Genomic DNA, 16,295 nt, shown 5'->3' on the forward strand with positions numbered 1-16,295 from the left:
TTCTTGGTTTTCGGGATCATTCATATCCAGTACATGCAGCTCTGGTTCATTTGTTTCAACTTCTGGGAGGTATTTCGTGGAATGGCTCTGACACAATGTCTCCATTTCTCTTACAGAAAGCACCCGTATCTTTCTCTTGGTTAAGAATTTCCTCATTTCAAATGCCTGAGTCATGGGGGTCTGGTTTCTTCTGCCTGCAACATTTGGTTTCAGTCTGCCCCCTCCTATCTTCCCTTTGGGTCCAACCTAGTTTCCTCCTAGAGCTCCTGGCATCCAGGCCTGCAGACTCCCATCCACCTTCCACTTGAAGCCAGAGGGTCTTTAAATTGCCCATCTTTGATCATTTCTGATGCTGGTTGAGCCCCAAGCCCAGAGCTGTACAGCATCCAGGGCAGGGACAGGGTCCATCTTCCTCACCCTGCAACACCTGGCCAGTAAGACACAGATGTTAAGTGGGATGGAAGTGTACAGTCTCAGCATCTGACTTTGGAATTCTCTTAGGGGAAGAACTGCCTCGTTGATGAAAGTATGTGGTTTAGCCAGTTGGTGGAGGTGAGGTGGGGATGGGGGTGGTGGGGCTGTGTGGGGGGTTGCCGGCGGGAGATTGTGGGGTGGGAGGGTGTGGAGTGGAAAGCTGAATGGTTTAGCGTTCAAAAGGAACAGGAAAAGTTTGGGGAGATGGGCTGGAGGCCCAAGTGTGAGCTTTGAAGGGCTGGAGCCTGCAGTTTGGAAACTTTTGAGAACAGGAATTATCTGAATTCAAGTCTCTGCCTTGCCACTGCCGCAGCTCTCTGTGTAACTCTAGCAAGTTATTTCAACCTCTCAGTTTTCCCTATCTGTAAATCGGGCTCGTAATTTACCTACCTCCCAGGGATATAGTCACCATCAAATGTGATAATGGGGCTACTCTTCTCCTTGGCCTGCACAGAACATTTTGGTGAGCCCTAAAAGCAGGGGCTGGGTTTTTGGTTCACCTCTGAATCCTTGGGCTTTAAAGCCTAAGTAAATAGTCAGCCCAGACCCCTCATCTCCCACCCCAGGCTGGGTTAAAGAATCTCCCTGGGATCCTCCTAGAAAAGGCATGAATCCTATTATCCCCTATTAATGCTTTGAGGGAGGAGCTGGTATACCATCTACATCAGATGAAGAATTGGGGCAGAAGAAAGCCAAGGTTACCTGCTCAGGGTCACATAAATATCTATTGCTTTGGATTGTTTCTTTCCCCTCCTACCTCAGTTCAGGAGGACTGTTTTGCTCCAACCCTACCCGGCAACTTGCCTGTTACAGAGTGGTTGCTCTGGGCTGTGATGAAGAAATGAAGGAGTGGGACTTCCCTGTCAGTCCAGTGGTTAAGACTCCACACTTCCATTGAAGGGGGCAAGGGTTCCATCCCTGGCTGGGGAACTAAGATCCCGCATGCTGCTCAGTGGGGCCAAAAAAAATAAAAAGTGTTTAAGAAATGAAGGAGTGAGCCCCACTATGATGCCCACCCTTCCATATCCTGGTAGGACCCCGGAAGGGCCTCACCCCCATTCGCTCCCACGCTCCAACCCTCCAGCTCCCTCCGTGGCTCACACGCGACTTCCACCTGGGGGCGCCCTCCGCCCCACAGGTCACTGGACTTCAGCCTTGAGGGGTAGAGAAGGGAGATGACCAGAGAGGGGGAGAAAACCTTAGACTGGAGGGAGCGAGAACCTGAGAGGGACGGAGGATAAACTTCCCCCTCCCTTCCCTCCTTCGCCTTTTCCACCTGCCAAGTGTGGCCACCTGGGTTCAAATCCTGCGCTGACCTCGAGAAGCTGTGTGACCTTGGTCAGGCGAGTTACTAACCTCCCTCTATCACAGTTTCTCATCCGTAAAATGGGGACGTTATATCAGCATACCTTCCCGGAAGGATTAAAGACATCGCATGACTAATGGCAAATCCTGACAGGCCGTGTGAGTGCTACAGTTCACTGTTGTGTCATTCTGGGTGTGCGTAATGTGTCAGACGTGGCGCTCTGATCTCACAGCAGCCCAAAGTCAGTGCCATTGTCTCCATGATCGTTTTCCATAGAAATTCAGTTACACAAGTAGTAGATGATTATGAGCTCATTAAAAATCTCAAAGACTAGGGGTTCCCTGGCGGTCCAGTGGTTAGGACCCCGTGCTTTCACTGTGGAAGGCGCGGGTTTGATCCCTGGTTGGGGAAATAGGATCCCGCAAGTGATGCGGCCAAAAAAGAAAAAAGAAAAATCTCAAAGGCTGCACGGAAAGAATCCCTTCAACTCCTCACACCCTGGACCTGCCCATTTCAGCCCCCAGGCCCAGCCCTCAATCTGGGGGAACACCTAAGTTTTCTCACGTTCTCAGTTCTGCTGCCCGAACAGGTCTGGACTGGTTCCATTATTTTCTATCTTTTTGCCAAAGGAGACCCACCCTTGGACAGCTGACAGAAGGCCCTGCCCAGGGTCAGGAGGTCACTGGCTCCTGGTGTCACTTTGGGAATTTCGCATTCCCCCTTTGTCTCCACATCTAAAGTAAATTCCACCTGCATTTAATTCCACCTGTGTTATTTCAACATACCCTAGCTTCCCGAATAAGAAGTGGCTGGAGGAGATCCAGAGGGCGAGGATGCAGAAGGTCCCTCTGTCTGTTCTTAGTGCTGGAGGCCCCAGGAAACCCTGGCCTCAGCTTTTTACATCCAGAGTTGATGCCAGCTGCCTCCATGGCCAAGCTCAGCTGGGCGATGCTGGGGTCACAGTGGTGACAGAGACAGCTTTGCCTCTGGTGGGGTAGTCAGATCAGTCACATTGACTGCCCAGTGTGGTCTGGGCTGGGACGGGGAAAGCACAGGCAGAGGGGTCATGTCCTGGAAAGGGGAGGCACAGGGGACTGTGGGAACGCAGAGTACGTGCCTACCCCAGCCTGGGAGTAGTGCGTATCAGGGAGGTCTTCCTGGAGGAGAGCATATGTGCTTCTGAAGAATGAGTAGAGGGAGATCTTGGGGAAGAGTGTTCCCTGCAGTGGGAACAGCATGTTGGGAGGTTCAGAGTAGAGGAACTCAGGGCTGTGGATGATGATTCCAGCACAGAGTGTTGGGGGGCAAGTGTGGGAGTTGGTGTCTCACCTCAAGGAGGGGCAGGACTTGGGAGGAAAGAGGGGAGCAAACATTCCAGGTGGGGAATCAGCCTGTCCTGAGACCTGAGAGGTAGCATGGACACCCAGCAAGGGCCTTGTGGCTGGATGGGAAGGGGGCAGACAGGGGCCAGAAGATGCCAGATCTGCGCAGCAGGCATAGGTGTGGGGTCCTTAGCAGACAGAAGCCCTGTGCCTTTGAAGTCCTGGGAAGGGCTGGGTTCACCCAGGAGAGAGAGCAAGGAGAAGACCTGGGTCCTAGCCCCTGGAATCCTTACTTTTGGAGGTGAGTAGAGGGGGGATCAAGAAGATTGAGGGTGAGGGGCTCCAGAGAGAGGAAGATAGCACCACCAGGCAGGTGGAGGAGAGGTACTCAACCAACTCCCTGCCAGAGTTTGTATACTTTTCAAAAACGATGTGTAGCTAATATTTATTTTGCATTAACATTTATCTTTTTGGAATTCTGTGTCAGTCTTGGAGATCACGGGAGATACTGCTACTCTCACTTACTATTTTCTTTTTAAAAAATTTTTATTAAAACAATTTTTTTAACTTTTATTTTGGCTGCACTGTGTGGGCCACAGCAGTGAAAGTGCAGAGTCCTAACCACTGGAGCACCGGGGAACTCCCCCCAGCTTACTATTTTCTAGGAAGTTTTCACCAATATTGTAAAATTTATGACCAGAGTTGAGTGTTTTTAAAAATCATAGCTTTGGGGATCCTCCTCTGTGAACCCTTGAATTTGGTACCACAATTTGACTGAGTTCCTTCTCAGTTACCTGAAGAGCAGTAGTCTTTTTTTGTTTGTTTTAATTTTTAAAAAATTTATTTTATTTTATTTATTTAGTTTTCACTGCATTGGGTCTTCTCTAGTTGCGGTGAGCGGGGGGCTACTCTTCATTGCGGTGCCCGGGCTTCTCACTGTGGTGGCTTCTCTTGTTGTGGAGCATGGGCTCTAGCTGCACGGGCTTCAGTCGTTGTGGCTCATGGGCTCTAGAGCGCAGGCTCAGTAGTTGTGCACGGACTCAGTTGCTCCATAGCATGTGGGAACTTCCCCGACCAGGGATCGAACCCATGTCCCTGAATTGGCAGGCGGATTCTTAACCACTGTGCCGCCACGGAAGTCCCAGCTCCACCAGGGAAGTCCCAGTAGTCCTCTAACTCCTTTGCTTACGTAGCACATAAAACATTTTGAAAAAGTTTATGTCTGAACATTTTTAAATTGATGGCAAACTTTTTTTCATAAGTTTAAATTGTTGCAATTTCTGGTGTACTGTAAATATTGGCATTTAAAAATAAAAGGTATGCCACTCTTTTTAAAATATATATATTTATTTATTGTTTTATTTTGTATGTATTTGGCTGGGCCGGGTCTTAGTTGCCACACTCAGGATATTTCTTGCTGTGTGAGGGATCTTTTTTTTTTTTTTTTCCTGTACGTGGGCCTCTCACTGTTGTGGCCTCTCCCGTTGTGGAGCACAGGCTCCGGACGCACAGGCTCAGCAGCCATGGCTCACGGGCCCAGCTGCTCCGCGGCATGTGGGATCTTCCTGGACCGGGGCACGAACCCGTGTCCCCTGCATTGGCAGGTGGACTCTCAACCACTGCGCCACCAGGGAAGCCCCGTGTGAGGGATCTTTACTGGATTAACCTTAGCCCCCTGCATTGGGAGTGAGGAGTCTTAACCACTGGACCACCAGGGATGTCCCTGCCACTCTTTTAAATATGTGCAGTGGAATCTTTGAGACCTGTGATCCACTATTAACCATTTAAAGAAAAGAAATAAGAAAAATAAAGACATAAACATCTTTTTCTTTAATTTAACATTTTCCTTTTTATCTCTGAAGTTCTATTTCATTCCACTGCCACCACACAATTTTATCCTAATATATTTTTGTGCTTAAATGACTTTTAGTGGCATATTATCATATTTATGCCCAACAAATATATGTAAATAAATAGAAATTAAATAATTGTTTTTCTTGTGACCATTAGGCTCTAAGCAATTAACATTTTCCCTCCTGAATTGTGTTTTTAATACAACTCATTTGTACACAAGTGATCAAAACAGAAATCTTTTCATAAGTTGATATGCAATTGTTAAATATAAAAAGCAAAATTATATTTCTTAAGATGAATGAGTTTTTTCCTAATTAGTTCTTGTATCTGTGAATAAATATGACTCATTTTACTAACAGAATTCTGCTCAGTATGTATGACGCCAGAGTCAGGGAGTGGCAGATACACAAAGCATCCAGGCTTAACAGGTGCAGGGTGTGATGGGAGAAGCCAGAGGCATTGGTGGGAACCTCTCCCTGTTGACATTCTGATATCTAAACCTTTGGCACAATTTCTTTCTTCTTCTTTTTTTTTTTTTTTAAAACAAATGAGTTTATTTTAAAACAAATCTAGCAGTAGAGGAGACTTGATACCAACCTTAATTCCGTAGGTAACTAGTTGTACAAAAGAAGCATTCCTATGGAGAACTCTGTCCCAAGGAACTTTGTCTGCTAACTCATCTGGGATAACCATAAATGGGCTGTTTGAAAATAATGCCCAAGGGTCTCAGGAATATAATAAAATTGCACACCCACAAAGCACTCTTGATATTATCTACTAAGGTTTTCCTAATCTGGGCTTTTTTCTTTTTGGCAACATTGTATCAAACGGAAAACTCACACCTTTGAAGATATTTCTTAAGTACTCACCTGCATACTACGGTTTCTCTGTCCTTCTCTGAAATTGTGAAAAATTCAAGTGTGTTCCTTCACACTTCCTTTTTCTTAAATGACATTTATCAAAATAAGGGTAAGTAAAAAGACACTCGTTTTAAAAGCTATCCATTCTTAGGGAAGGTTGGAATGTGTGTACATCATAGTACCGAATATACATAGGAAAATCGGAAAGCATTTCATTTCTGGGAGCCTTATTTAAGCACTGGAAATAACTGGTTTGGTACCTATAGAAAGCAACTCGATTTTTCTTTGTAATCAAACTCAGTCTCTCACTTGAACCTACCTTAAAAGCATGTAAATTTTAATAAACACTATATCTGACAGATATTAAATACCTGAATGAAATGGGTAGCCTTCATTCAATTATACATTTTTTTTCTGAAATTTATTTACTTATTTATTGGCTGCATTGGGTCTTCATTGCTGCGCGCGGGCTTTCTCTAGCTGTGGCGAGCGGGGGCTACTCTTCGCTGCGGTGCACGGGCTTCTCAGTGCGGTGGCTTCTCTTGTTGCGGAGCGCGGGCTCTAGGCACGCAGGCTTCGGTAGTTGTGGCGCACGGGCTTAGTTGCTCCGTGGCGTGTGGGATCTTCCTGGACCAGGGATCGAACCGGTGTCCCCTGCATTGACAGGTGGATTCTTAACCACTGCGCCACAGGGAAGTCCTCAATCACACATTTTTAATATGTAGTAAAAATTTGATGGATTGACCTGTCCACATGTTTCATCCAGATGTTTTGAAGTCAGATAAAATGTTTCTTCTATAATCTTTTCCCACACTTAACTTTAAAATCACTGTAAATATAAATAAAATACTGTGTAATGAAAATTATGTATAAAGTGATACACTGGAATGAAAAATGTTAGTAGAGAGACAAAGGGCTTTAAACCTTCACAGATAAATAGATCCCCATATGGTTAAACAGTGATGGAAACTCACTAGAGGTAGATTAAAAATTGGATTAAAAAGTCATGGTATCCGAGAGTTAAAAGTAATGAAATATCATGAGAATCATATGGAAAAGATTAGAGATCTAGGATAGAATTATAGTGCTTAAATATACATCTTTGGAACCTTGAAATCTGGATTTATTCTCCCACTATCTCTCTACCTCAATGAAGGAATTGATTGCCTTTTGATCTTAGAACCTCCCTAGTTATTAGCATACAATAGGGATGAATAATAACAATATCTTAAAATACGTATACTAAAATTTCCGTTGTTATAGGGTTTGGGGATAGGTAAATGATGTAATGGATGTGAAATGCTTCCTGTAGTGCCTGGCACACAGGGCTCATTAAGGTGGCACGATTTCTTTTGAAGATAAACACCTAAGGCAATAGCTGGGTTCCTTAATCTTTTGAGAAATTTCTCCCTGAGGCAGGGGCAGGGCTGAGATGACTTCAGGGAAGCCCAAAAGAGGTGCAATAAGAGCCTAGATTCTCTTCCAGGACCTCAATGAACAGGGGCTGGCCAATCTTACACTATCAGGGGACATTCCAGGAGAGTCCACATCAGCGGAGCCCTGACCCCAGGTAAAAACTGACTGCTAATCCAGGCCCCAGAATGAATCTTAACCCTGGATCTACACTGAACCCTAAATCCATCCATGGAGGGAAATCCAGGGAGAGGGGAGAGCCTGGGCAAAGAGCAGGAGGTGAGACATAGGTGGTCTGATTGGGGGCACCAGGAGGCTGTTTAAGCCAGAGGAACTCCCCAATCCTTTGTTGCCACAAAAGCCACTGCAGGGATATGGAAGGGAGGAGGTTGAGGTCGGGGATCATTCAGGTATGGGGCCCCCTTTTCATCCCATTTCAGAGGGATTTGATACTTGGGTGTATTAATTTCCTATTGGTGCAAATTAGAACAAATTTAGCAGCTTAAACCAACACAATTTTGTTCTCTTAGAGTTCTGAAAGTCAGACATCTGAAATGAGTCTTAGGGAATTCCCTGACGGTCCAGTGGTTAGGACTCTGTTCTTCCACTGAAGGGGGCACAGGTTCAATCCCTGGTCAGGGAACTAGGATCCCACAAGCCACGCGGTGTGCCCCGCCCCACCCCCCACCCCCAGAAAAAATAATAACTATAAAAGAATTAAAAAAGAAAAAGATTGGGCTTCCCTGGTGGCACAGTGGTTGAGAGTCCGCCCGCCGATGCAGGGGACACGGGTTCGTGCCCCAGTCTGGGAAGATCCCACATGCTGCGGAGCGGCTGGGCCCGTGAGCCATGGCCGCTGAGCCTGCGCGTCCGGAGCCTGTGCTCCGCGGCGGGAGAGGCCACAACAGTGAGAGGCCCGCGTACCGCAAAAAAAAAAAAAAAAAATTGATAGATTAAAAAAAATAAAATGGGGATAATGATCGTGCTTTAAAAAAAATGCAATGAGGGACTTCCCTGGTGGCGCAGCAGTTAAGAATCTGCCTGCCAATACAGGGGACATTGGTTCGAGCGCTGGTCTGGAAAGATCCCACATGCCGCGGAGCAACTAAGCCTGCGCGCCACAACTACTGAGCCTGCGTTCTACAGCCAGTGAGCCACAACTACTGAGCTTGCGCACCTAGAGCCTGTGCTCCGCAACAAGAGAAGCCATCACAACGAGAAGCCCGCGCACCACAACGAAGAGTAGCCCCCACTCACCGCAACTAGAGCGTGTTGCACCACGCTCAGCAACGAAGATCCAACGTGGCCAAAAATAAATAAATAAACAAATTTATATTAAAAAAATACAATGAGTCTTAGGGGGTTAAAATCAAGGTGTCTTGATTTTAACCAGCAAAGCTGGTTCTTTCTGGAAACTCTAGCGGAGGCTCTAGGGGAGAATCTGTTCCCTGCGTCTTCCAGAATCTAGAGGCTGCGCACATTCCTTGGCTCATGGCTGCATCGTGCGATCCATTGTCGCAGTCTCCTTCTCTGACTCCGACCCTTCTGTCTCCTAAGGACCCGTGTGATTACAATGGGTCACCAGGATAATCCAGAATAATCTACCCATCTCAAGATCCTCAATTTAATCACACCTGCAAGGTCTTTTTCACCAGGTAAGGGAGCATGTTCTGAGTGTGAGGGCCTAGGCATCTTTTGGGAAGGGGGCCATTATTCAGCCTCCCATTCTGGAACACAGCTGATCCAGGGACCTCAGTCTCTTACAGAATTCCTTCAGGAACCAGATCCTGGGATGCCTTTGGTGAGAATTCCCCTCTGCACTCACCCTCTTCCCCTCTCCTCAGTTCCTCAATTGAATTTATCGCCATTTCTGCTTAAATCAACATTGAGTGTTTACATTATTATGACTGTAATAAAGTTTCTAGCTGGGCCATGTAGTGACCTATAGCTACTTGTTCTTTCTCCTACAGGCATGTTTTTGCTAAAGATGATAACTGCTTTGTCTTTTGTGTGTGTGTGTGTGTGTACGCGGGCCTCTCACTGCTGTGGCCTCTCCTGTTGTGGAAAACAGGCTCTGGACGCGCAGGTTCAGTGGCCATGGCTCACGGGCCCAGCCGCTCCGCGGCATGTGGGATCTTCCCGGACTGGGGCATGAACCCGGGACCCCTGCATCGGCAGGCGGACTCTCAACCACTGCGCCACCAGGGAAGCCCACTGCTTTGTCTTTTATTTGCTTACTTTTCTAGGCGCTTGTCAGTATTTCATCTCTAGATTCTGACATAACCAGGAAACTCTCACTGTGATCAAGCATATCAGGCAATCATCACGAGACTAAAAAGAACCTCATGGGTCACTTTTGAAGGATGCTGAGGAACAAATTCATTTTTTGGAAAACTGATAAATAAAAGAAAGAATCAAGCATTTCTTTTGCTTTTTTTTTTTTTTTTAATAAAACTGTACTTTGGGAACCCCTGCCCCACTTTCTCTTAAGCTGAAGATCTGGATTCTTAATACCTTATTTTTTTTCTTTCCTTTTTTTTTAAATTTGTCCAAGGCAGACGTGATATAAGGGATATGCACCACCAGAATAACTGTCTGGGCCACAGAAACCATGCTGCAAGCCCACCTGGGTGCTGACTGCCTCTTGACACTTTTAAAAATTGTCATTGCAGCGGTCGTATGGATCCTGTCAATTAAGCGGAGAACAGGGAAGCAAAGGTTTTTCCCCAAACCTCTAAGGTGGGTTTTTGTTTGGGGGGGTTTTCTTTCCCCCCCTCTGGGTTTTTACTTTTAAATCTTAAAAGGATATACAGCAGGCCTCAGGCATGACAGGCAGTGAGCAGGTGAACGAACAATGGAAAAGTGTTCCAAAACTCCAGTGTTAGCTAACAGGCTTCTGAACGTATTGCTGTGGTCCACAGAGAAGGCTGGAGAAGGTAGCAAGGAGATGCTGTATCAGCTACTGATCAAAATCATATGGCTATACCATATTTCATATTTGCTGGTACTTTCAGGTCTTTGATCCATTTCAAGTTAATTTTGGCTATCACGTGAAGTAAAAGGCAGGATTCATTTTTTTTTAATTAATTAATTTATTTATTTTTGCCGTACGCGGGCCTCTCACTGTTGTGGACTCTCCCGTTGCAGAGCACAGGCTCCGGACACACAGGCTCAGCGGCCATGGCTCACAGGCCCAGCCGCTCCGCGGCATGTGGGATCTTCCCGGACCGGAGCACAAACCCGTGTCCCCTGCATCGGCAGGCGGACTCTCAACCACTGCGCCCAGGGAAACCCAATTTATTTATTTTTTTACTGAAGTATAGTTGATTTACAATGTTGTGTTAATTTCTGTTATACAGCAAAGTGATTCAGTTATATATATATATACATTGTTTTTCATATTCTTTTCCATTATGGTTTATCACAGGATAGCGAATATAGTTCCCTGTGCTCTACAGTAAGACCTTGTTGTTTATCCATTCTATATATAATAGTTTGCATCTGCTAATCCCACGCTCCCAGTCCTCCCTTCCCCCACCCCCCTCCCCCTTGACAACCACAAATCTGTTCTTGAAGTCTGTGAGTCTGTTTCTGTTTCCTAGATAGGTTCATTTGTGTCATATTTTAGATTCCACATGTAAGTGATATCATATGGTATTTGTCTTTCTGTTTCTGACTTACTTCACTTAGTATGTTAATCTCTAGCTCCATCCATGTTGCTGTGAATGGCATTATTTAACATTTTATTTTTTTTAAGTTTTTTACTTTTTGGCCGCATGACATGTGAGATCTTAGTTTTCTGATCAGGGATCAAACCCATGCCCCCTGCATTGGAAGCACAGAGTCTTAACCCTTGGACTGCCAGGGAAGTCCCCAAATGGCATTATTTCATTCTTTTTCATGGCTGAGTAATATTCCATTGTTTATATGAACCACATCTTCTCTATCCATTCGTCTGGACATTTAGGTTGTTTCCATGTCTTGGTTATTGTAAATAGTGCTGCTATGAACATAGGGGTGCATGTATCTTTTCGAATTATACTTTTCTCCAGATATATGCCCAGGAGTGGGATTGCTGGATCATATGGTAACTCTATTTTTAGGGGTTTATTTTGAGGAACCTCTGTACTATTTTCCATAGTGGCTGCACCAATTTACATTCCCACCAACAGTGTAGGAGGGGTCCCCGTTCTCCACACCCCCTCCAGCATTTGTTATTTGTAGACTTCTTTTGTTTTTTGATTATGTCAAACGTCACTTGGGATCTTAGTTCCCCCACCAGGGGTCAAAGCTGCGGCCCCTGTGGTGGAAGCGTGGAGTCTTAACCACTTAACCACCGCCAGGGAAGTCCTTTTTTTGTTTTGTTTTGTAGACTTTAAAAAAATTAATTAATTTATTTTTGACTGCGTTGGGTGCTGCGTGTAGGCTTTCTCTAGTTGCGGAGAGCGGGGGCTACTCTTTGTTGCAGTGTGTGGGCTTCTCATTGCAGTGGCTTCTCTCGTTATGGAGCTCGGGCTCTAGGCACGCAGGCTTCAGTAGCTGTGGCATGCAGGCTCAGTAGCTGTGGCTCGCGAGCTCTAGAGCATAGGCTCAGTAGTTGTGGCACATAGGGCTTATTTGCTCCACGGCCTGTGGGATCTTCCCGGACCAGAGTCGAACCAGTGTCCCCTGCATTGGCAGGAGGATTCTTAACCACTGTGCCACCAGGGAAGTCCCTCAACAGTCTTGACTCATCTGATTCTTGATCATGGTGTATCTTTCATTTATTGTCTTACTCAGTTTCCTTGAGTAATGTTTTGTGGTTTTCAGGGTATGGATCTTACCCATATTTTATCAAATTTGTCCCTTAGTATCTCATGATTTAGTTGCGATGGAAAATTATGTATATTTTGTTTCAGTATATATGAGAAGTACACACAACAAGTATCTGCTCAATGAATTGTTACAAAGTGAAACCCAGGTTAAGAGACAGAACGCAGGGCTTCCCTGGTGGCGTAGTGGTTGAGAGTCCGCCTGCCGATGCAGGGGACACGGGTTCGTGCCCCGGTCCGGGAAGATCCCACGTGCCGCGGAGCGGCTGGGCCCATGAGCCATGGCCGCTGAGCCTGCGCGTCCGGAGCCTGTGCTCCGCAACGGGAGAGGCCACAACAGTGAGAGGCCCGCGTACCGCAAAAAAAAAAAAAAAAAAGAGACAGAATGTAGCCTGCATCCCTGAAGCCCCTCTACCCCTCCTCCCCATGAATGGTACCTCTCTCCTCTCAAAGAAAAGCACTTTCCTGACTTTCATAGAGTTTTAGGGTGTTTAGCATTTTACCTCCTAAGTATGCAAACTTAAATGCCTGTTTTTATGGACTTTGCATAAGTGCAACATGTAATACATATTGTTTTGTGTCTGGTTCCTTTGCTCAAAGTTATGTTTTTGAGATTCTTTTTTTTTTTTTTGTCAGAGAGAACACATTTTACATTTTATTTTATTCTATTTTATTTTTAAACTTTTTGGCCGCGTCACACGGCTTGTGGGATCTTAGTTCCCCAACCAGGAATTGAACCTGGGCCCTTGGCGGTGAGAGCTTGGAGTCCTAACCACGGGACCGCCAGGGAATTTCCTCATCCTTTTTATTGTATAAAACTGTAGTTCATTCATTTTCCTTGCTTTATAGTAATTGACTTTATGACTATGACGATGTGTCTGTTCTGGTCCTTTGACTTTTTTTTTTTTTTGCTTTCATTTTTTTGTAGGTATAATTTACATACAGTAAAGCACAAAGGTTTTAAGCATACAGCTTAATGAGCCATGCTCATAATAGATATAGAATTTTTTATATACAGAGGGCGGCTCTGTCCTGCCCTTTTCCAGCTGATACTCACCAAATGGAACCACTATTCTGACGTCTGTCATCTAGAGTACTTTTGCCTATTTTAAAACTTCACTTAAAAGTATCTGTTCAGGGCTTCCCCGGTGGCGCAGTGGTTGAGAGTCCGCCTGCTGCTGTAGGGGACACGGGTTCGTGCCCCGGTCCAGGAGGATCCCACATGCCGCGGAGCTGCTGGGCCCGTGAGCCATGGCCGCTGGGCCTGCGCATCCGGAGCCTGTGCTCCGCAACGGGAGAGGCCATAACAGTGAGAGGCCCACGTACCGCAAAAAAAAAAAAGTATCTGTTCAAATTGTTTGCCCATTTTTAAATTGGTTTGTAAGTTTTCTCATTACTGAGCTTTGAGAGTTCTTTATAAATTCTGAATAAAAGTCCTTTTATAAGATTTAAAAAAATCGTTCACCTAAAGGGAATCATATGCTATGTATAGTAAGCATTCTTTTTCTAAATTTTTTAATTTTTTGGCCACACCACATGGCGTGTGGGAGCTTAGTTCCCTGACCAGGGATTGAACCTGTGCCCCCTGCAGTGGAAGCCTGGAGTCTTAGTCACTGGACCTCCAGGGAAGTCCCTCTTTTTCTAAATTTTAAAACTTTTGGGGCAAAGTAATTTCAAACCTAAAAACGTTTCAAAAATAAATATAGCATAAAAACATCCATTTGGTGCGCTTTACCCAGATTAACATGGGGTTAACATTTTATTTCATTCCCAGTATCATTTTTCTCCCATGCCCAATATCTATCTAATGCTTTTCCTGAATCATTTAGCGTACATTATTACACACAACGTGGTCTTTACCCCTGAATATTTCAGTGTGCATTTCCTAAGAACAGAGATATTCTCTGGTACAGCTGCAGTCTGGTTATCAAGTTTAGTAACGTTAACGCTGATAACAGTACTTTCACCTCCTACTCTTTATATTCCAACTTCGTCAATTTGAGAAGCAAATTGACAACTTGGAAAAGGAGTGGCTGAGTAGTACTGTTGTCTGAGTGATGCCACACTCCAGAGGTATCACAATAGCCAATGGCAAAAACCCTGCAACCAGACCACTGGGGTCAATCCAGCCTCTGCACCCCATCAGCACAGTGACCTTGATCAGGTATTTGACTTCTTCATGCCTCAGTTTCCCCAACAGCAAAAGGGGGATACTTTTAGGGGTATATAAGTGAAAGTATTTACAGGTGAAAATTGATACACCTGGGCTTTGCTTCAAAAGAGTCCTGATTTTGGGGGGTTGTGGAGGGAGGGGACGTTGAGAGTATGGTTGAAACAAGATTGGCCATGAGTTGATCATTGTTGAACGATGATGGATACATCACTATATTTACTTTTGTATATGCCTGAAATCTTCCACAATAAAAATTTTTTTTTTCAAAGCAAGAAGAGTAAAATAACAATGGAGAGGGGTGGAGATGATTAATTATTAATTAACTGCCTTAAAGCGTTGTTAGGAGGAGGTATTAAAGACGTTAATTTAAGTTAAATCTAAGTAAAGCATTGAAATCAGTGCCCGGCACATTGTAAGTGCCCTGTGTTAGCTATTCCCTTTTTATCTTGTTTCCTCTGCTCCTCCAGAAGCAGCTCAGACAAGACACCACCAGGTGACGCTGTACCCCCAGCTCCATAGGGAGTCGGCGCAGGAGATGATTAGCCCTGAGTATGAATCCAGCTCTTTTGCTTCCTAGGTGAGACCTTGGACATTTACTATCTCTGCATTTTATTTTATTCATTTCTAAAGTGGGGACAATTATAGGATGGTTCAGTGACAATGATGTAAAGTGCCTGACGCATTACCTGGTGCGTGCATACCTTTCGGGACACCTGTTTCTGGGGTTGGATCTGCCTCTGGGCAGTGTTTCCTGTCTTTACTAAGGGAATTCTCCATCTGCCCAAGTGACTGTGAGAATCTGGAAGGGTTACAAACAGGTTGAGAGCTTTGTCCCCTAGCCCTGCCGCATGCATTCCTTATTTATTTATTTATTTTTGGCCGCATAGCTCGGCATGTGAGATCTTATTTCCCAGACCAGGGATCTAACCTGCAGTGGAACTATGTAGTCCTAACAACTGGACCACCAGGAAATTCCCTGGCCTTTACATTAATTAATAGAGACAGTCTCTGGACCTTCTTCTTGGAGATGCTCTGACGGATACCCTTGCTCCCACCTGCCATTAGTAACGTGGCCAACATCTGTCTGTAAGTCCAGCTCTGTTGACTCCCCTCAGGGGTCTAGAGCTCTGATAACTGTTGCTGAGAGGCAAACTCTCGAGGATGGGTTCCAAACAGTGAACGGCTGTGCAGTTGTGCAGGCTGTTCACTGCACAAGGAGTGAGCAGCAAATGCAACCTGTTCACACTTCACCTGCCAAGTCACCCACCTCGGTGCAGAGCTACATCCGACCACAGGAGGACACATTTTTTTCCAAGAAAGTATCGATAACACTCATCAAACTGCACTTTGACTAATGGCTCTGCCCAGATGAAATCATTGTTTCCATCTAGAGGGAGAATCTTTTTCTAATTAACACAAAGGCACCCCATTGGCCCTGAGTTGAACCAGGGCCCCTGGCACAGAAAGCTCTGAATCCTAACCACTAGACCACAGGGAACTCCTTAACTTCTATGCATATAGACAGCTGGCTTTGCGCAGTCATGGCCATTGCAGGTTGGATTCTTTGGGAAGCAGACTTTGAGATGATGTTTGGTGGGTAGGATATTTATTAAGGAGTGCGGTTGGGATCAACAAACACCTGTGGAAGGAAACAGAAGGCGAGGCAGTGGGCAGAGGAAGAAGTTAAGCTGCGGTGTACATACAGGAAAAGTTGGCATACGCTGCTGCTGCAGAAACAAGCAACATACTGGAAAAGGATGAACAATGAATGTGATTTGCTGATTCTATTTTCCCACACTCAAAACTAGACATGCAACTGGCATTAGCTCCAAAGTGAAAGAAAATGAGTCTGGGGCTGAAATAAAAGTACACACACTGAATGGCAACATCTGTGAAATTCACCTGTGGACCTACCCAACAGAAAGTAACTGCAAAGGAGTACAATTGTACAGGTTTATTCATTAAACATGCTATTTCATTTTTTCCCATTTTTTCCTTTTCTCTTTTACAAAAACAAAACAAAACGAAATGAAACAAAAAAACTTTTTTCTCCCTAAAGTCAACAGCTTACCGAGCACTGGT

General features: G+C 45.2%; 1 long non-coding RNA gene across 1 annotated transcript in view; it reads left to right on the forward strand.

The window, feature by feature from the left end:
• LOC137215755 (uncharacterized) overlaps positions 1-16,295 on the forward strand; it is a 38,514-nt gene that overhangs the window by 8,016 nt on the left and 14,203 nt on the right. Inside the window, exon 2 of the long non-coding RNA XR_010939397.1 lies at positions 14,681-14,790. This is a non-coding gene — a long non-coding RNA (uncharacterized lncRNA). The remainder of the gene's footprint in view (positions 1-14,680; positions 14,791-16,295) is intronic.

The sequence above is a fragment of the Pseudorca crassidens genome, chromosome 20 (genome assembly GCF_039906515.1).
Source record: "Pseudorca crassidens isolate mPseCra1 chromosome 20, mPseCra1.hap1, whole genome shotgun sequence".
NCBI lineage: Eukaryota > Metazoa > Chordata > Mammalia > Artiodactyla > Delphinidae > Pseudorca > Pseudorca crassidens.